Below are 21425 nucleotides of genomic sequence, written 5' to 3'. Positions count from 1 at the left end.
ACAAGAAAAACCAGTTTTGTTTTGCTTTTCACTAATTTGTATTTGCTGAGAGCATGGGGTTTGTTCCTGTTGTTGCAGCTGGAAATTTCAAGGCAACTGCAAGGTAAAAACTGAAATTGTACAAGCAATTAGCCCATGGTAATGTCTAATCACTGCTGGCATCTAAAAAAAATGTGAAACAGCAGGGATGTTTAACTTTGAAAACCAACTACTGCACAGATGCAGGAACTATGTTTGTTGAGGAAGTTTTCCTTGGCATATTGATGTGAATTTTAAAAAACTGGCTCTAAACATGGCAACATAAAGACCACAGAACTATGGAATGGAGTGTTATTTTTCATCACATCAACATTTGAGTGCAATTCCTGGGAAACTTATACAAATCAAATAGTTTCTAAGGGCTAGTCTCCACCAGGTCAGTTAAAAATTAATTATTTTCAGCTGTCCTGAGTATGCCTCAAGTTCATGCTCTTCTCAACCATGATGAGTGCAGGTGTGATCCTGCATCCTTTGCACAGGCTCTGTGTGTGAGCAGAGGCCACCCCAGCAAGAGAGGTCACAAGCAGCAATCTGTGCTGGACTGAGCAGCATGCAGGAGCCTTGAGGAGGTGTGTGTGCCAAAACCTACAGTGAGAAGCTGAAATGCATTAAAAATAACCCTAAGAGTAATGTCTGCAGTTGGGGTTCAGCTTGCTGGGAGGCCCCCAGCCAGGGGGCTGGAGATTGTCCTGCCTGCCCAGCCCTGATGAGATGGGGAGGGAAAAACACCCATTTATTTTCACACATTTGGGGCTTCAAAACTGACATGTCACCTCCTGGTGACACGGGGGTTGCTGCCAACCTCAACACATGAAAGAGCTCACCCTGATGCATGAGTAGGGTGCTACTGTTATTCCTTGCAGAATTATGGCTGTGGTGCATTGCTCTCTCCAGAAGTGCATCCCAGAGATGTGTTCTGGGATACAGAGGTGCAGCAGTTGATTCCAGATTTCTCAAAATTGGCTGGTAGCTTGACTGATAGAAAACATCAAAACAATTTGGATTTTGTAATTACAGACCCAGAAAACCATGAATTAGTATTCAGGGGGTACATAACACACAAGCAGAGGACAAGGGACATCTGTGTCCCCATGGTGGTGACACAGCAAACAGCTTTAAGCAGAGGGGTCTGATAGTCCTTTCTACTGATCCTACCCAATGCCAGCACTGATCCACAGTCTGCTAAATCTTTTCTGGCCTTTTTTCCTTTTCAAGCCCTTCCTGTATTGATTTAAATCAATGCAGGGTAATGAAATCAGTGGGGCTACAACATGCTGCCTCCCAGACTTCTGCTCAGCCATCAAACAGCAGAAGCTGAGCTATTGGTGTTTCTAAGGAGCTTCGTGAGGCCAGCTTGTACTCCTAATGCTCCACCCCACATTGGTGAGCTGTGGGTTTCTCCCCTGCAGTAATTTACACTCTTTGGGCAGGTGAGACATCTCAGTAATTGCATTTAGCTTGGATGGGAATCTGTAGGGAGCAGTTTAGACCCAGCTGGTCTTTCCTACAGAATGAACAAGACCCTGTCTCAGTGTCATTCTGTGATCCCAAGGATCCCAAATGTGCCTTTGGAGCCCTTCCAGCTCCCCTGGGTGCAAGAGATGCACAGAGGCAAGGAGCTGGCCCTCCAGAAGGATCAACCACACACACACTGCCCAGCCTCTGCAGCACATGGAGGTGGGTGTTGGTTTGCAAGTCCACTCATGCACCCAATGTACATCCCAGGGGAAAAGATGAGCTGTGCGAAATGTTTCTGGGTGGGAACTGGCCAGAAACTGCTCCTGGAACACTAGGAGTCTGGGGGAAAAAATTGAAGTTCCTGGATTGTCACAGATTGCTTCCTCATAGTCAAAATGGGTCATTTCTTGAGCTTATTACAAAATTTAATTAAAAGAGTTTTAAACTTTTTTTTTCATTTTACAGCTCCCATTTCTGCCTTCTGAGATTTTATTGGCTCAGCTCTCCTTTTTTATTATTTTCATTACATATTTCTGTCCGACTCCATCAACTATCATATTTTTTTTTATGACACAGTAAAGCTGAAAGTGGGCTTTGACCTATGTCTGTCATGCCTTTGTTAGCAAAATAAAACTGGAAAAGCATCTTTCAAAAAGACTATATAAAGAGCCACTATGTATATAGTATTACCTTTCTTTAATCCACAGCTGGGCACTTTTTCAAAGCTGGGAAAAGGAGATGCAGACTTCAGTACTTTTAGCATAATTCTCCAGCATGACATAAATCACAGAAGAAAATGCCAGCCCCTGCAAACACCAGCCTGAAAATGTACGAGGGCAAATCTGATGGTTCGACAAATCTGATGGTTCGACAAATCTGATGGGGTTTTGCTGAGCAAGTCAAATGGGCAGGTTCAAGGTTGGCTGAGCATCAGTATTATGTTCCAGTCTACCTCTACTGTCATATATTTAATCTCCAGTAATTAAACTTCTAAATGAACCCATTTCACAAAAGCCACGGTGCATGGAGTGAATCGGTGAGTAAATTTTCCTAACCTCGGAACCAACCCTGGATTGGGGTGGAGCTGCTCCCTGTGCAGCAGCCTATGGAGCAGATGGAGATGTAACTGTCAAAATAAGGGTGAAACTAAAAGAAAAAAAAATACAAAGAGCTCCCTCGGATCAAGGTTTTCAAGTTCTTTCCTGTTACTAAAAAAAATATTTTTAGAACACACACTCACAAGAGTATATTGTTTTGCTGCGGCCCCTGGTTAAAAAAAGCAAAAAAATGCAAGGAAGCTGATTAGAAACGTCAGATTGGAGGTAAAATATATCACTGATAACATCTGGGTACAAAGTGAGAATTCACAGCATGGTAGGCATGGAACTCCTGACACATGGATTGTTTGCTTTGCTGAGATAAAATGAGTTATTCTGTGGCCAAACCCAATGCAGATGGGTAGGGAAAGGGACTGGGTGTCATGCACCTCCAGAAGGATGCTGTAGAAAAGAGCATGGCTTGTTCTTTTGAAGAGTCAGAGCTCTAGGCAGGCTCTGGAGCAGAAAAGGGGTAGTGCTTCCACCAGTGGTGCAGAATGGCAAATCCAAAAATTTCCCCTCAAATGTCCAGGAAATCAGCAACACGTGACAAGCAAGGCCTTGTAGTGCTAATGCCTTATGCTCCACTTCAATTTTTATCCATTCCATGTGTTCCTTTCTTGAAACTTAGAAACTCAGTTCTCATTTATCAGCGTTTTCATATTTCACTTCTGGACACTGCTACCCATGAATTATCCGTCCTTTTCATCTTGCTGTCTGAACTGTGCTCTGCAGCTCTGGTTCAGTTTTACCATTCATTCATCAGCATGAAGTTAAACAATTACTAAACAACTTGGGTAGCTGGCAAGCAGTGAGGAAGCAAGATCCATTTCTGCCCGGGGGGAAGAAAAACTCCATACAATAGCATGGCCTTTGTCTTGCATCTCACGGGTGATGCTATTGATGTGAAGGTTCTATCACATTGTGTGCCAAACCACTTGAGCTAGTTTCAGGTTGCAGCTCCCCCCGGGGTGTTTCCACTCAGTATATAAGATAACCAGATCTGCTCTCTGTCCACTCCCAGCCTGGACAGTGCTTAGTCAGCTCCCCAATCTTGGCAAGATGAAGCAAGAAAGTGGAGCTGCACTGCCTGCCTAGTTATTACCATTTTATCGATGATCACTCCTTTTAATGCTGAGGAGCACATGGCAAAACAATGAGCAAATTGCATGTTTTCCTGTGGTGAGAAGAAAGCAGTGAAGTGACTGTAAAACTCAGTGCACAGACATGTCAATACATTGTGCTTCCATCTGCAGCAGTGCTTTAATTCATGGCCACAGAACTGCTGCTTACCTTGCTGCAAAGAAAAGTACTCTGGGGTGCATGGCAGAGATGCAGTTGTTTCCCACACATCAGGAGCATCAGGGTTCTGGGATCTGACCCGGGTCATGTGCTACTATTTTGTTTTTAGAATTATCTCAACATTTCCCACTACTAGGAAACACAGTACAAATAACAGTGATCTTAGCTTTGCTCTGTAGACCTTTATGTTCCCTCCACCCGCCCCAACCTTTAGTTCACACTGTAATTGTTATTTTGCATTACAATTCATTTTTCTGGCTTTCTTGTACTGTGCTGTGATGAAGTATCAAGGATGTTTTTTTTTTAAAGAGTTTGATACCTAGTGGAAAGATTATAGCAAATTAGAGCATTGAGTACTCAGCATGAGTACTCATGCAAATTACAGCATGAGTAAACTCAGTGATCTTAGAGGTCTGTTCCAACCTTAATGATTCAGTGATTCTATTCTCTGACTACTGCTGGATGACTTGGAGTGAGCCAGAACACCAGAAACTGAGTGTGAAAAGGGGCCAATCTGCCAACAGCCCCTCCACAGGCATGGCTGAGGAGCCAGGGCTCAGGATTTGAGATCTGGCCTGGGGATGCTGTCCAGACCTTGTGCTTTTGAGGAGATGGGAACAGGGTCTGCTGGGAAGAGTTTAGGATTTTGTTGATTTAACCCTCTCAATCTGTTTAAAAATAACATTTCCTGTGCTTAAAACATATCTCTGCTATTCCTGTGTCCCATGGTTTTTATCACTTTTTTTTTTTTTTTTTTTTTTCCTGGTTAATAAACTCCCACAAAATGCGTGGAGGCTTGTAACTACTCCAATATGAAGTTTTGGGGTTTAAGGAACTGGACCTTGGGGCCCTTCTACCCAGTAAAAATGCCAAATAGGGGATTTTGCCTAAAAGGGTACCCAGGGGATGGTAACAGCATCAGTAACCAGACTGGGTTTCTCCAGCACAAGCTGCTGGAGAAGCTGAGCAATGCTGGAGAAACCCAGATTGTCAGATGGGAAACTGCTCTTGGGGTATTCATGTCAAACAAGTGTCACTTAGAGTAGGGCAACAGGTTCTGCAAAGATTTTATGCATGCTGGGTCTGGAAATTTAAAAGGTCATAAGGAAAATGCCTTTTAGGCCACTACTAAATGACTGAATCAAAATTGTCTGTAAAGAGCCTGATAGCACCAAGAAATCCAGCACCAAGAAATCCATCACCTGAACTCTGGGAGCTGGGCTTATTAATAATTAAAATCAAAATAGTCTTTTCAGTTTAAAAAATACACATGCAAGTACTCATCTCAGTGCAAGAGGCTCAAGTTCAAGTCCCTTTTCTGCTCCTTACAGGCTTTTTTTCTGGCTGCCTCTCGCTGGAATTGCTTCATTTGTATAAAAAGTGAAGCATTCACCAGATTAGAGCTCCTGTCAGCATAATCTCGTGGTTGGGGTGGCAGCTGGGAGATGGAAATGCCCCTGCAGGTCTCCAAACCAGGCTGATTTCAGGGCAGTGTCACAGCTCTGAGTGATCATCTCCCGTGTCACCTCCTGCCCTTCACTGCCACTCTGAGCCAAAAATCTGTCCCCAGGAATCCTTTCCCATCCCAGCGCTGTTGAACTCAGAACATTCCTGTCGGTCAGCATTGAGCAATGAAGAGCTGAGGCTTCTCACCAGCTCTAGGCTAAATCAGCACACAAGGGATGCTAATTTCACCCCATTTTATGTGCAAGCTCAAAGGCATCTTGGACTTGGAGTATCTGCTTGAAGTAGATGTGTCCAGTATTTATTAGCAGTTAGACTGTATTGCTTATCAGAAAATGCAGCAAAATAGGCTTATTGTGTTTTCTTGCCCCATCCAATAAATTTTTATTGTTTATTTTGATTTGACAGAAGAAACAATAGAGAAAAGTTCACCAAATTAAGTGTTTGCCAATGTTTTCACAGAAATATTTGCCACTGGAGGTCAGCTCCACATTTCCAACAGTAATTTAATAATCCAAATCTATTATATCAAAAATCCCTCTGGACTCCTCACAGACTAGAGAGACATTCATAGGTCATTTTAAAAACATCAACATATACTTTGAAGATGACTCCAGAATCCCCTCTGTGCTATAGATTCTTGTTGGACAAATTGTCCCTGAAACTCTCCTTTTGTATATATTTTTGCAGTGTTATGAGAAAGCATTGGTTTATCTAACTAAAAGTGTCTTGCTGTAGTCACACAACTGCACTGATTTTTGGCAGAGCATAGCAATACTGACTGAAAGAATAATGGAGGAGATTGAAAGTTACCTAGGAAAGATTTATTTACTCAAAATTGTTTAGTGAAACTCTACAATTTAAAACCACTCAAATATCAAAACAGATGCTATAAATGATTTCACTCAGTCCCACTGCTCAGCCTGCCTGAAATGATGATCTGTGCACTTCTTGAATGCCATTTGCATCTTTCAATATGCACATTTTTCTTTTCTCTCAGATGGAAAAACAAAATTTCACCCAGGTATTCTCAAAAAATTGACAACCTTTAGACAAAAAGCAGGCACAGTCCATCTGTCTGACACAACAGCGAGAACAAATACAAGCAAGCAAATAAATAATGTGCTTTAAGCTTTTTGCTTCATGATGGGGTTTTCAGCAGGCAGTCCTACACCATGGAAGTTTTCCTGTCCTGCTGCCCAGGCAGAGCATCCCCAGCTTGCTGAGCCTGACAAAGCAGTAAACCCTCCACGTCCATCCCTGGTGCTGCCATGGAGAGGGCAGGCTGCAGGCCAGCTCTGACCGAGTGACCCAAAAAGTGTGAGTGAGGAAAACCCTGACTAACCCACTTTGTTGTTCAGTCAGGGTGTCCAGGCAGGAGCCAGCTGCTGTCCATCCTTCCTCATACCTACAACATAACTTAAGAGTCACAGTTCATTTTCTTGCCTGATCCTAGAGCAACACACATGCTCAAGCACATCTAATAAATATTTCTGCTAGCTCAGAGAAGACTAACATTTATTCTTGCTTCAAGAAAATGTTATACCCTCTAAGTATACCCTTGCATTGCTCTGGCTGTATGCAGCTGGTTTGGGATGAGATGCCTGCAGATTCTGGCTGGAATAACACTAATAAAAGAAGAATCCAGCAATCCTTCGGTTGCATCAGGAAGGGTATTTTGCAGCCAGAGGAAAACCCAGCACCTCAGATGCTCCCTGACAGATGCATGGGGATCTGTTCCTCCCACACCAGAGTGCTGGGTGATCTGGGCAGAGCTGTCTTTGCTGCTGAGGTTGAGCTTCTCAGCAAGCTGAGGACAAGGAGAGTTTTTGTGGGGGAAGATAGGAAAGTGTTTGTGTCCCTGGATAGTCTGTGGAAGTGTGTGGGTGTTTCTGCTTGCTTTGAGGGCTCAGTTCCACAGAATACTTCTGCACATGTGTAACCAGAAGGGACGTCCAATAGAGTCCTGTAGAGACAGACACTTCCAGCCTCCCAGCTGCAGCAGGATCCAAACAGTTTTCCACGAAATCTCAATTACATTTCTTTTGTTCAAGCCACCAAAATAGCTTTCATTCTGGCAAGTTCCTGCCCATGCAGCAGCTGAACTAAACTCGCTTTGAAGTACAGCAGGTCCTCCCCCTCACAACGAAAAATATCCATAATACAAGGTAAGAGATCTTTCACTGCTCAATATTACCTGTCTATTGATGTGAAAAACAGAATTAATTCAATGCCAAAAAGTTGTGCAAAAGTTTGCGCAAAAGCAACATCAATTATAGGGACTGTCTCATACCACAGCTATTTTACAGCAATTCCACTTTACATTCCTTGGCCAGCACGGCTTGCTGAATAATTAAATGGCCAGATGACACAGAATCAGATTCAAAAGCTTTGAATGTGAATGAATATCGGTTCCCCAATTCTGAAAGGAATTTAATCATGAAAATTTCCACCTACTGTCCAGTTTACCATATTCTGGAGAAAGCTGAAAGGCTGTGATATCCATGAGATCATCTTTCTGGTACTTTTTCCAGAACAGAAGGAAAACTGAGCTGCTGTTTCACAGGGGAACAGGCTTTGGGATGCAAACACCCCTCTTCTGATCTTCACATAAAGAAGCTTTCTGACTGGGATTCCTATGCCATTAAAACAGACACATCATTAAACCAGACACTTCATTAAAATTGGAAACACATTTAAAACTGAGAGTGTGGGGTAACTTCCTAGAACTATAAAGAAAATAATTACAATTGTAGCAAAAGAAACACTTTTTCACCTAATATTATTCAATATGCATTGAACATATGGCACTTAATATGCATTGTACACAGTGCTTTGTGTTGTATAAAGACACTGAGTTTCTCAGCATATAAACATTTAATTGCAATAACATCTCACATTTCAGCTGCAAAGCTAGACATGTATGATTTCTGAATGTGTCAAAGAGGCAAGACAACAACTAGCCTTGGTGTATTGAGAAGAACGTGTTTAAAGCACATGCCAAAGTAAACAGGAAAGCTAAACTATTGGTTGGGGTGTGGTTTTGTTTGTTGTGGGGTTTTGTTAGTAACTTTTAAGCATCCCAATGTTCCATTGGAGCCCTAATACATATTAAAATTAAAATATATGAAAAAGGGTTGATTCATCTGCAGAATGAATTCATACACCCACCTGAAAAGACACTTGAAATTTTGAAGAGTGTCAAAGTGCCACTTTGCTCACATATATTTTCCTTCTCCTGTTTATACATCCAGAATGTGCCTAAATAAGTGACAGATTTAGTCAGACAAGTGCTAAAGTGAAACCGCAGCAGAGACCTCATTTTGTGCTGAAAGCCATCCAGCAGAGGAGCTGGGCTGAGGCAGCTGCAGGAACTCAGACTTTGTGTCAAGAGGGGTTCCATGCAGATGAACAACAAGCACAGAATATGGGGGAACTCCTCAGCCAAGGCAATAAATTGAAAGTTTCCTTGCTCAATTTACATTTCGTGAGTAGAGGACCATTCACATTATTCACTCTGCTATATTCTGTCTGATAAACATACTTACCCGTCATACCTTCTGGGACTTCTTGAAAGTACCAACACAATTTAAGCCCAAACCCATGGATTGCAGAGCCAGTGTGAGGGAGATGGTAAGGAAAAGACCACTCCCTTACAGCAACCCTGGCTTGTGCCAGGTTAGTGTCTGCATTACCAAGGCCTGATGTAAACAGAAAAGAAATTTCCTGTCTTGGATTATGTGGCAGGGGATGCAGGACTTGATGTGAAAATGAGGGGAGGATGAAAGGGTAAAGCCCCTAGGTACACACAACAGCAGGTCCTGAGTAATGAGCCCAAGTTAGAAATGCCACTTCTAGAAATTCACACTTCCAATGAATTGCTATTAAAAGTTTGGTTTGCACATTTGTCCTAAGTACACTCTGGGATGGTCCTATGAAACAGGAATAACTTGTCTTCCAGCCATTGCTGCTGGGAGGATTTCCTTCCTGCCCATTGTCCATCCCTGAGAGGTGGACACAGAGGCAGGGTGAGCCTGGTGAGGGATCTTAACAGGCTTTGGGTAATGCTGTTGTGGTCAGCACCACCCAGAGCTCCCATCATGAAATAACGTCCAGAATTTGGCTGAAAGATAGACTCAGACAGGAAGAGAAGGGAGGTCAGGACCTCTCCACCAACATGCCAGCACAACGAGGCAGAAGTGCAAGACAACCTGTTTGTATTAGGATGTTAGCTGCACTGGGATGGAAGGGAATTGTTGCTCCAGAGAAAACCAACATCCACTGGTCTGAACTGTGCAATACCATGAGGATCTCCATTGCTGGGATTGTCTGAAGCTTTCTCTTAGGCTTCTGGCTGTCAGATTCCACTTGATAACTCTGTTTCTTTCTCATTTTGTGGATGCAGCATCTGTCTCAGTGGAAGCAATATGAATAATTAAGTGCAAATAGTGTTCTCATGGTGCAATGCAGACTCATCTAATACTTCCCAGGTACCACCACTATCTCAAACAGCTTGGCAGGAATTTCCCAGTTGCAAGGCTGGGATTTAAGAAGAGCAGTAAACTTGTGTGGTCCTGCAGCAGTGCTCCTGACACACAATGCTCTGATCCTGCCCTTGGGAACAGCTGTGTAAGTCCACACTTATGGCTGGGCTGGTATTTCGAAAGGAAGCTTGGTTTGCCTACTTTCCTCTTCAGACAGCCTTCACTTTTAACCCAAGATCTCTGCATTTAGCACAGGGGGACAGTGCTGTCAAGCCACTGCAAGCAGCTGCTTTGTGTGATGTTCAAGAGACTCAGCGTGGGACTAAAAATCCCCCTTAAGTAATTCCTACAGAAAGTGTGGAGGAGTGCAATAAATTATGTCAAAATGCAGGAGGGCATTTAAGAGCAGCTGACTGGTTTGCTGGTTGAAGCTGTGCTGGAATGAAGAGAGAATGTACTGTCTTCAGGACTGTGAGAGGAGGGCTGTGGTTCCTGAGTAAGCAAAGACATCAAGAACTGGCAATTCTGTGATTTCCATCTCTCTCAGCCCTTACATTTCCCCTCTGCCATGACCACACTGGGTAGGATAAGCTCACTTTTTTAGCAAATGCTCAGTTGATGAATGTCAGCTGTTTATCATGATTTTTTTGCCTTTTGGCTGGACCCCCAAAGCATTTTTGGCTTTTGGCAAAGGGAATTGAGACAGGCACTTATTTATTTACTTACTTATTTAAATAGGTAAAAGTACAAGCCAGAAATTTCCCTCCAAAATGATTTCTCATCCCAGACCAGGATCTTGCTCCTTCTTCTCCTAGTTCAGCCTTGGCAGGTGGCTCAATGAATTGATAATATGCTGCACAATCCAGCAAGGAGCTTTATCAATCAAAACAAGCCCTCAACAGGAATGTTCAATCACTCTTCTCTAGTGGAATCAGCCTAAACATAATGCTTTCATCCTAAGATAATGTTAGACTGCAAATTTGGATCTGTTCTCACTGCTCCAGGGCTATTTATATCTTCATACCTTGAGGGTTTACTAATTAGCATCCTTCTTCCACACCCTTTGATATCACCAAAGTAATCTCAGTGTAAGTGACTACTTTCTGATGGTATCTCTGAGGGAGTGGAGAACAGCTGGAATCATTCAAAGTATGAGAGTCTGAGCAGTTCTCCAAGAGCAGTGGTTGAAAGATGGCAATAGCATTGCCTACGCAAATGAAGTACCCTGACTGCTTCAGGATGGCTGTGGCTGACAGGATATGAAAGATATTTACTCTCAGCTCAGTCCAGAATCTGTAGATAGCAGAGTGATAGTCTGGGTTTTTTCTAACCATTGCCAACATCACATTATCAGACAAGCACCTCTCTATAATTTTTTTGTTCCCCCCTTGCCCACATCCCCATTTGCCTTGTCTTGTTCAGCATGTGGGGTCTTGCATCGGCAGAAGACTCTCAGCACATTGGGGGAAAAGTAACAACGAAACCAGGACCTGAGTGTGAGAGTTTCATGAGGAGTCTGGGAAAGCAGCTGAGAGCTTGGTACTGCCTGCCTGGAATTACTCAGCGATTCCCACACTTCACAAACCCTGTGGTTCACAGTTTCTCACACAGGACAGCTGGGATAACTCGTTTGAAAGATGGATTTTACACTGCTGAAGTCTCTTTTCAGGTAGTTTCTAATAACACGGTGGGTGTTTGTTTAAAACATAATTGCTTGCATCTTTTTTCCCCATTACTCGCTTCGCTGCTCCACAACACGAGCTAATTTAAAGGCCTGTCATTAACTTCGCAAACTCATTCTGCAAAGTTCAAAAACTGGAGATGGGAAAAAGTTTTCTCCCTGTTAAAAATGCACTTCAGACAGGAGTGACCCTGATGTGATTTGATGGCAGCTCCTACTCAAAAGATGAGCCCTGGTAGGAAAACAGGTGGTTTCCAGCAGCCCCTTTGATACCTGCCTTTAATTGCCTGCTCTTGCTAGCAGGGTCTCATGGCAGCCTCCTGCCCTTTGCTCCTTTGTGTTCCTGTTTCAGTGCTTCCTTTTGTTGCCAGTCTCTTGCTCCCCTTCAGGACCATCTTAGAGAGGTAATAAAACCCTTGTGCTGATAGAAAGAACCAGATACAAATGGCTGTGTGAGTCTATTTATGTTTATAACACGAAGCCAGAGAACAGGCTGTCCTGGGTTCTGGTTTCCAACTGCAGCACAAATCCATCAGCAAATGTGTTACAACCACAGGGAAAAATGCAGAAAGGTACCAGCAGACACTGAGGGACATCCACCACAGCCCTATCTTTTAATTCCCCAGAAGTATGAAAGATGGAGGCTTTCACCCCAAACTAGAAGAGCTCTCATTTGATTTCATTTCATTGGTGGGGATTCCCTGCAGAAAGGAAGCAGGAAGATCAGGTTAGGAGCAGTATCAGGTAAGCAGTATCAGGTAAGGAGCATTAAATACCTGGTTATGTGCTTGAGCTCCTCCTCAGATGAGAAGGCACTGGGACACCTCAGAGCAGTGTCCTGGGCCATGAGCTGTTTTTGCTGCCCCTCACCTGGCTGCACAGCCAGCAGCACTGGGACACCACCCTGCTGAGTCTCCCTTCCTCAAAGCAGCTGCTATTATTATTATTATTGTTATTATATCTTAAAGCAGCAGATATTATTGAATAATATCATCCATTATAATAATATCAGGCTGGATGGGGCTTTGAGCTACCTGGTCTAGTGGAATGTGTCCCTACCCATGGCAGGGGGTTGGAACGAGATGATCTTTAGGTTCCTTCCAACCCAAACCATTCTATGATCCTCTCTCAGCCACTCAGGGAGAAGCAATTAATTAATGAACATAGAAAAAACTTTCCTTTGCCAAGCCTGATGCAAGTAGTGTTTACCAAACTCAGCCCTATCTCAGGATAACAATTTCCTTCACCAGATAGCAGTCTTCAAAGGGAAAACTGGCACAGGTGGCTTCTCAGAACAAATGAAAAAACATATCAAGAACATTTTTTTCTTTTTTGCTTTGAATGTTTTGCATGCAAGGCCATGTTAAGCACGAAGCAGATGACAAGCTAAGAAGATTGTTTTGGCTGACACAGGAGCCCATCTCTGTTCTGGTAGAAAGAGATGACAGCAACATGTGCAAGACAGCCTGGCTGAACTGCAGCCTTAATGTGAGATGTTCACATCTCAGTAGACTTCAAGATAAATGGCCTTTATCTTGTCTTCCATATGGTTTTGCTTTCTGTATAGTAAGTGAATCACAACATTGGCTGAAAGAGAGAAGCTATCTGACTGCACCAAGCTGGGAAAGGAGGGAAGAGGAGAGAAAAATTTGGAGGGCTGAGAGAAACACTCCATGGAGGATCCTGATGGAGATGAAAATGGTGCAGAACTAATGAGCAGCTCAGGAGGCTGAAGAGAGCCTGCCCAGCAGGTGGGGTGAAAGAGAGTTAATCTGGATGAGAAGGGATCATCCCCCTGGCATTGTTCATTCTCTTAACTGGGTTTGCACCAAATTTAGGCATGTAGGTGGTTCAGGGTCTAGGAGCAATGGTTCAAGGGAAGGTTATCTGTCACCACTGACAACAGTGGAAGTTTTGCTGGGACTGTGCACCCAGTGATGCTCTTGAGAAGATGAAGGAGCAACACAGGAACAGGCTCTACTTCAGCATTATACTTGTATTAGTAACACTGCACTCACAGACTAAGTTAGGAGCTGCAAACAGTCCTTCATCCCAGCAATATTTTATGCCTTAACATATTAGTTGTCAAGGTTAAAGAGATATGAAATACATATTAAAAGCCAAAGCAAATGCACTCAATGAGAGGGCAGATCCATGCTTCAAGAAGTCTTTGGTTTTATTAGCCAATTTGGCCCAGGTCTATTAAGAGCTCTTCCTGGTAAAAGAGTGAGAGTATTTTCTCTGCTACAAGCATATCAGCCTGTACTCTGGGTTAATGGAGATAAATACTACTGCCAGATTTTGTTCTTTCCCTGCATGTAATCTAATGCCAGATGGTTCTGAATGGGTATTAAATCCCCCATGTGCATGACCTCCCCAAGGTTTTTATCATTAGAACCTTAAAATAATTCAAGGAAAGCTTCCCCTAAGACCTATCATAAACCTCCTAATGAGGGACTGAAATCACAAAGAAAATACTTTTTAAAATTCCCATTTGGTGGGGTATTTTCCTCCTTTATTACAAACAAGCAAGAATTCAGAGATGCTTTAAAACTGTTTTAGTAGAAAACACATAAAAAATGAGCGTTCAGGTTAACAGTTCAGGCTCCCAGCAGGGTTCATAGATGTCGAAACTGAACAGCCATCTTCAACCTCTAATGCACGGGCCAGTAACATCACCATCCCTCAAGGCACATAGAAGTTACTCTGTCAGTAACTGACTGTTTTATTCACAGGGCAAGATCACACCTTGTGTCAGAATAAATACGATCCAATGTCAAACCAGAGGTTCAAATGGGACCTTACCTACATGAAAGAACCAGGATTTACATGAACACCACCTTCACACTAACTGGAGTTCAGCAAGATCAGATAAATTCCCAGAGATTTTCCTCGGAATTTTCTGTCCCTCGTTTGCACAGAGTGGAGGATACATTTTAAGGATTTTACGTTTGATTTTCTGCTTGCTCTTTACTGCATTGCACCAAGCTTTACTTGCTGCCAGTTACTTGAATACATAAGAGAAAGTTGTTCATATCCTCATGGGTTTTCTGTATTTCTCATTACTGGATCATCCAAAACCAGCATAAGTATTCCTGCAGCTAAGTCACATGTTGTGAGAATAGGGAGGGATGAGAAAACATAAAAATAAAATAAAAAAGTTTTAGCAATTTTGGGGTGTCCAAACCATCCAGAAAACTTTACAGGGGTCTTTACACTGTGCATGTAAGACTCCGCTCTCATTACTATGTGTTTCAAGTGGGAATATGCAACATCTGCAAAAAAACCCCAATCCTTGGCCAAAACCACAGAAGCAATCATGCTGAAAGAGTTTAGTTCGGGTAACTGAGGAAACTGTTCATCAGGAGGGCATTCAAATGCATGAGACCTTAATCATGGGACAATCTTGCCTTGCCCTGAAGTCCCACACTCACCTCCTGTCACCTAGGAAGAGGAATCTGAAAGAGTACATGCTTCTATTTATTTGGAAATCAATAAATAAAATACACATAAAAATACAAAACCTGCCTCAGCACCCAGCAGTACTTTGTTATGTCACCAAGGATGGCATCACTGCAGCACATGATTTCCCCAAACCAGAGTCTCTCTCTCCCACTTCTCATGCAGTCACACAGACAGTGTGTGCGGGCACCTGCTCTGTATTCTAGCAGAGATGGAGGTGGCCTCTGGAAAGGGGGACATTATTTTCCACAGCTCAGAGCTGAACCAGGAGCACCGAGCTCCAAACAGCCACTGAAGAAAGAAACAGGTAGGTAACTTCAGTTCATTAAACTTCAGAATGTAAGTCTGCCTCTTCTTACCTGCAACCCCAGATGTCCTGCTGTCATTGCAATCTCACCTCTTAGGCAGCTGTGTCATCTGCACCCTAATTCCATTCCCGTTTCTTAGTCACTGTTTATGTCCTTCAGGATCCCCACAGCCAGTCTCCAACCACCTCTCCTGCTTAATTCTCACTTTATTTCTCTCCACATATTCCCTATCAGCCTTGTTAGCAGCTCATTGGCCCCCAGCATGTTCCTGAGTCTCCTAGTCTAACCAAGGCCCTTTTACCTTGTTCTGGTCCCTGTCCAATCCCCAATTCTGCCTTCCTTGGCCATTGTCACTGAGGGCACCTTTATGTAAGTGATCCCCAACCCAAATTATCTTCTGACCTGGAGGAGAGTCTGTCTGGATGAGGAAATATGTCGCGTGGTGAAACACTGGCAAAAAACTGATTGGAAGGCATCAGAACTGGAAATAGAGCACAACCAAACTCAGAGACAGTACTTGTCCCCATCACCACTTCATGTAATTTTCCTCCCTGGTCCCCTGGCCATGCCTCAGCAGCACCATCATGGGCTGTGCAGGGCAGTAGGGAAAAGGCAAAACCGCGTATGGAAGGGACTAATGACGCTGTGCAGAGCCCTTCATCCCACAGCCAGTGAAACTCTGCCCAAAGCAGTGTTTTACAGCTGCACGCAAGCTATTTGTTATCCCAGGCCAAAAAAACAATTGAGTTGTTGGTTTCTGTCCATTCCTTAGATGCCACATTTTAAAAGAGCAAAGGAGCAATGCTGCCACCAGGCCTCACCAGAGAGGGACCTGCTGGGGCTGGAGGACAGGCTGCTTGTCCTGGGGAAGCCTAGGGGTATGGGGTATGGGCTGTGGGACCTGGGATGCTCCATCTCTGGGGACAAGGAGTATTCCTGGCACCTCCAGCAGGCCCAGAGCATGGAGGGGGGCATGGGGTGAGCAAGCTTTGCTCCGCAGCACTTTCGAGGCAAACCGATTTTACTAAAAAAGGAACTCAGAGCACTTCAGTCTGTCGAGAGTCCAGGCTGTGCCAGCTCTGTCTGCGTCCTGCTGCAGTCCCTGCTGACCAGGAGGAGGAGGAGGAGGAGGAGGAGGAGGAGGAGGCAGTGGGAGGAAAATGGCAGTGGACGCCCTGCTCTGCACTGGCAGTTCTGGGCCAGCCACAAGCAAGCCTGGGGGTCTCTGCCAGCCCACAGTAGGGTGGGGAGAAGCAAACGAGGCTGTGGTGGTTGGTCTCGCCGAGGAGCAGCAGGAGACTGGTGGGGAATCTCTCCCTGTGCTTTGTTCCCCTTCCTGCTGCTGCTGCCCAGTGACACTCGCACGTTTTTTGGGCCATGAACCCACTCCTGCTGGGTGTCTGTGTCTCACCCTGCCCTGGGACCCCGCCCTGGGGGTACTGCCATGGGTAACAGCACTCTCAAAAACAAAGTCCTGGCTACATGGATAATATCAACTTATTATAGCATTTCCCTTTATAGCTGTGCTGCAGACGGCGTTTCCAGAGCGCTGTAAAGCATTCTTGCTTTTTCTTTCCATCCCTCAGTGCAACTTGACAAGTTTTGTGGTTCTTTTCTTAACAGGCGGGTTTATTTTATGTCACCGAGCACTGGCAAGGACGGAGAGGCTTTTAAGTTGCAGTAATCTGAATTTTAGAAATAACAAGCTACAAAGATCTGTGATTAAATGTGGAGCACGCGAGAGCAGCAAAAACAAGTACTCTGTGTTCTTTAAAGGATCGTTAGGGTAACAGTGACATAACCTGAGTACCCGGTCGCAGTCCAATTTAATCAGCAAATATGCCTCTGGAGCAGAACCATCTAACTTAGGAAAAGAAACAGAAGTACAGTCACCACCAGTAGGAGAAATTAATGCATTCCACTTAGACAAAGATTAATTATTATGAATCACTCCAAAAATACATTTGCCCCAAGTGGGAGTACACGGTCTTCTATTCATCAAGTTTCTTTCAAATAATCATTAAACATCTTAAGACAGAAGACAATTTTGTTCACCCAAAACCAGCACTACAAAATGAGGACCACCTTTTTTAATGTCTGGAGTATTTTGATCAAAAGTAGTTGCCCAAAAGTAGGACAGGCAGGACATCTGCTAGAAGAAATGTGTATACGTGCAGAGGACTCTGCTAATTCCAGTATAATTTTTCATGTTTTCCTGTCAGTGATTTTTCCGTATCATTTTTATCATAAATTCACCAAATTAAATTTATATTTGCTACTAATTTTGTCCAGTTTAAGGGCCTCAACTATAACCTCAATTGTATCTCAAAGGGTCATAAATCAGATTTAAAGCCAAAAGTCACCTCACAGTTGCATGTTTTGGAGAAAAATGAACATGGTGGTTTCAGGAAGGGCAGGAGAAGTCATCTTAGTAAGGTCTCCCTTTGCACAGGGCTTCTGTTAAAAATAATTCAGAAGGATGATGGTGGGACATGTCCAAAACTCACTGGGTTATTAACAGCAGGCTTGGCTCTTCTGCATCACTTACATTTCATTTTCCATTTGTCTCTGGGCAGTCCCTGGTAGAAATGCCCTTGTGACAGTGCTCTTACCCCAACCCTGGGTAAGACAATGTGCAATAACAAGAACACAGCCAAAATAATATTACTTTGCCATTTACAAGGGAAAAGAAAAAGTGCAAAATTAAAGGACAGCAGGAAGCAACTATGTTACCTACTGGAGAATATTATTGTTTTATTAAATTTATGCATATGGAAAGCTTCTTCTGTGAAACATTCCCCAAACCATCATTCTCCATATTCGTGGCTTAGCATTCCTGGTGTGATGGGAATGTTTCACAGAGGAAACATGGACAAGTAAAGGAAAAATAAAGAAAAGAAAAGGGAAAGTAAGGAAAAGTAAAGGGAAAGTAAGGAAAAGTAAAAGGAAACTTGTTTCCTTTTACTTTGCAGGGCCAGGGTGAGACCAAAGCAGGCAAACACCAGATGATCCTGATGGGTCCCTTCCAAATCAGTATATTCCATGACTCCTGTGATAATTTAATCAGCAGAACCTCAGATGCTGAGGTTGGCTTCACACCCACCCTTATCTGGGAGACTAAGAGATGGCCTAGGTAAAGCAATCTTTCTTTTTTGTATAGTCTTCTTTTTCTCCAATGTCAGAGACACAGTTTAAGGCTCAGTCCTCACCCAGCCCAGGCAGTGCTGATAGGCAGTTCTTCTACTGACACTTTTTCCATTACAAAATAATGTTCTACCCAAACATACTTTGTTTGACACCAATAAATCAGGGCAGCTCTTTGAATCATACCCCAAGACTGAACTAGGCCAATTTTTTCAAGCTTATAAAATTTGGTGACTTTTCAAAGAAAACTTTTTTTTTTCTTTTTCAGTGGCACAGTCCAGCACTCCCTGTTCCTGGCAGCAGCTCAGAAGTGTTCTGAGAAATGCATCTTTTTGTGTCAGTTCTGACCCAAATGAAATCAAGAAGCCTTGGAAATCTCTAAGGAGATGGATTTTTGTGAGTTTTCCAATTCAAACAGGTGGAGATAAACCAAGATAAGTGTCTGAGAACAGATCTGCAGCATGTGGAAGCTTCATCTATAACTAGATATGTCTGCCTTTATTTTTATGGGCTTATACTTTTCTAGAGATATGCCTACAGGCACTTGATTAACACTGGAGTAGTTATGTAAATGAATGAATGAGACAATAGATATAGCAGAAAAAAGCCTTCATTCTTAACTCTGACAAATGCTTGCTTTCTAAAGGAGAGATTATTTTAATTGGCCAGCCAGTGCCTCAGAATGGGTTAGAAATGACAGGGAGAGGACCTTCAAAAGACAAGCAATTCTAGGCTTTTCCCAAGCAGCAGCAATGATAAAAGAAAAAAGAAAAATGTCGTGCTTGTTTCTGTTACTTAGATATTTCAGATACATTGCTTCAAATCAGCTCTTCAGTTCTTCTACCATATCCACATGGTAAAAAGAGAAAGAGACAACATCTTTATCTTCAGAACAGCTTGCTCACATCACACCACAGTTTATTTTATGACTCCAATATACTCTTTTTTTTTCTTTTTCTCCATTCCTTCATTACCACCTCACCATTAGCAAGTGTTGCTAAGTAACATTCTACAGGCCCCTATAATTTTGCTACATGACTGCACTACAACCACATGTTAATGTTTCACAAAGGCAGTGACTACCAGCAATAACCACTATATTACTTCTAGGGAAACCATTGTACTTTCTCATTATGGCTGTACATGCTTCCAAACTGCAGCAGGGTAATTCACCATTGCTGGAGGCTGGGGTGAGAAAATTCCCATGCTGAATGTACAGAAATCCTGGTGGTTCTCCCACTCAATGGACATGGGCAATGAGCAGAGCTGCTCATTTCCCTGGCATATTGAGCACACTGAATACTTGCCATGGGCTTTATGTGTTCACCAGTAGCTGTATGGGCAGTACTGGGAGGTTACCTATCCATCATCTGTGTGGCACCAAGCCAGTTCTCTGGGTCACTGGGACATGGTGACCTCAACACTGTCATAGAGGCTCCTGGAAACTGCATCTCCATGTCCAGATGTCACCACACAGTGGCTGGGAAGAGAGTGATCTTGGGCAGCTTGGTCCTTCAGTGCCTCAGCCGTGGGTCAGACTCTTGGCTGTAGGTGAAAAGAGATTGGTTGAAAGGGCAAGAAGTCCTGAAGAACATCAGTTTCAGAAATTAGGTATCCTAAAAAGTTAATCAATAGGAACACAAAAATGTACACCAAGAAATATTTTTGCCTAACTTCTGCATGAAGTGATTCACTGGTCTTACCCAGCCAGGACAGAGTGAAAATCCACATCTCAAACAAGAGGTGATGGCAGTGCTGAAGTGGGGTAAAGCAAGACTCCTGTGGGTCCCAACACACACAGAGTTCAGAGGAAGTTTTCTGCCTGCGTAAAATTTGAGGAGTCAGACATATAATTACCGTGAAAAAAGAATCATTTTTCATCCTTTTCATTGTGTGGTAAAAGAAATTAAAGGAAAAACAAATACCTCTAATAATTTCAAAATGCTGCACTTTGTCATCAATCTCAATTTGCCATAACGAGCCTTGCAGGAAGTTCAAAAGTTGCAGTGGGACGAAAATGGTCTTGAGGGACGTTGGGCAATTCAGAAACATGATTCCAATTGCACCAGATAATGTCTGTGTTACCCTAAATAATATTTTACTATTATGCCTCTTCTAAAATGGAGGCTGTATGCATGCATAAGCATTTATAGACACACATTAATATACAGAGCCCAAGTGTCTACATGAATGTTCATCCTAACAAATGTATTTGATGTCAAGGGGAAGACTCCTTCAATAGGAGGAGGTTTGATTTATTATCTAGTGCTTTCCCTGTTTTACTTGGTTGAAGGCCTAGTATTTACATGTTTAATTATCTAAGACTTCCTCTCTCCCAAGGAACACACTGGTTTGCCATGTTCAATAAAGTAATGTAACATAGAATAAATCTTTCTAGTGGAATAACTACATGATACTAAACCCATGTTTTATGTTATCCCCACCACGTACTTCAGTTTCTTTAAGTGTATCTTCATAGCAACCAAACTTGCCATAAATTAGTCATGATGATATTACAGCTGAGTTTAATTTCAAAGTCTCTCAGCAAGTTGTTAAGCATTTCTTGCCTAGGTCACTGCTGAGGAAATTCGAAAACTCTGATATGATTTATGAATATTACTATATTAGTACTGTATAAAAGGCTATGGGGAATACAAGCACATAAACCTTTGTTTAATTTCGTTCCAATAAAAATTTCATCTCTTATAGCAAAACAAACAAGTAAATCAATGTTGAATGATTGTGTTGCTTTATTACGTAACTTATAATTTGCCTTTAGACATCCAAGCCAAGTAAAATCTGAGACCCTGCTCATTTTTGTTGAAACACAATTAGTTAACACTTAGAACTATTCTGCAGAGGTTGCTTCCTTGAATGGCATCCATAATGTGATGTAAGAGAAGAAAGTTCAGGAACAAAACGCTTGGCTTTATTCCCCCTATGTACAATTACATTATCCCTATTATTAGCCAATTTCTCAATGTAA

At 42.8% G+C, this 21425-nt stretch overlaps 2 long non-coding RNA genes across 7 annotated transcripts in view; both read right to left on the bottom strand.

The window, feature by feature from the left end:
- Window positions 1-5737: 5737 nt before the first annotated feature.
- Window positions 5738-12222, bottom strand: LOC146431576 (uncharacterized). Of its 2 annotated transcripts, XR_014854696.1 has the most exons (5): window positions 12102-12222; window positions 11803-11946; window positions 9572-9768; window positions 8532-8621; window positions 5738-7996 (listed from the first exon to the last, which is right to left on the bottom strand). It is a non-coding gene; the product is annotated as an uncharacterized LOC146431576 (long non-coding RNA). The 2 variants fall into 2 exon arrangements; XR_014854695.1 differs by having other exon boundaries at window positions 11803-12222.
- A 4218-nt stretch (window positions 12223-16440) lies between these two features.
- LOC146431575 (uncharacterized) overlaps window positions 16441-21425 on the bottom strand; it is a 115212-nt gene continuing 110227 nt past the window's right edge. For all 5 annotated transcript variants that reach the window (XR_014854690.1, XR_014854693.1, XR_014854691.1 and 2 more), the window contains 2 exons: window positions 20143-20261; window positions 16441-19984 (listed from right to left, as the gene is read on the bottom strand). This is a non-coding gene — a long non-coding RNA (uncharacterized LOC146431575). The remainder of the gene's footprint in view (window positions 19985-20142; window positions 20262-21425) is intronic.

Source organism: Lichenostomus cassidix, chromosome 12 (assembly GCF_008360975.1).
Source record: "Lichenostomus cassidix isolate B80296 chromosome 12, HeHo_3.0, whole genome shotgun sequence".
In the NCBI taxonomy this organism is placed as follows: domain Eukaryota; kingdom Metazoa; phylum Chordata; class Aves; order Passeriformes; family Meliphagidae; genus Lichenostomus; species Lichenostomus cassidix.
The sequence above is the reverse complement of the archived record's forward strand: the minus strand, read 5'-3'. Positions and strand labels throughout refer to the sequence as shown.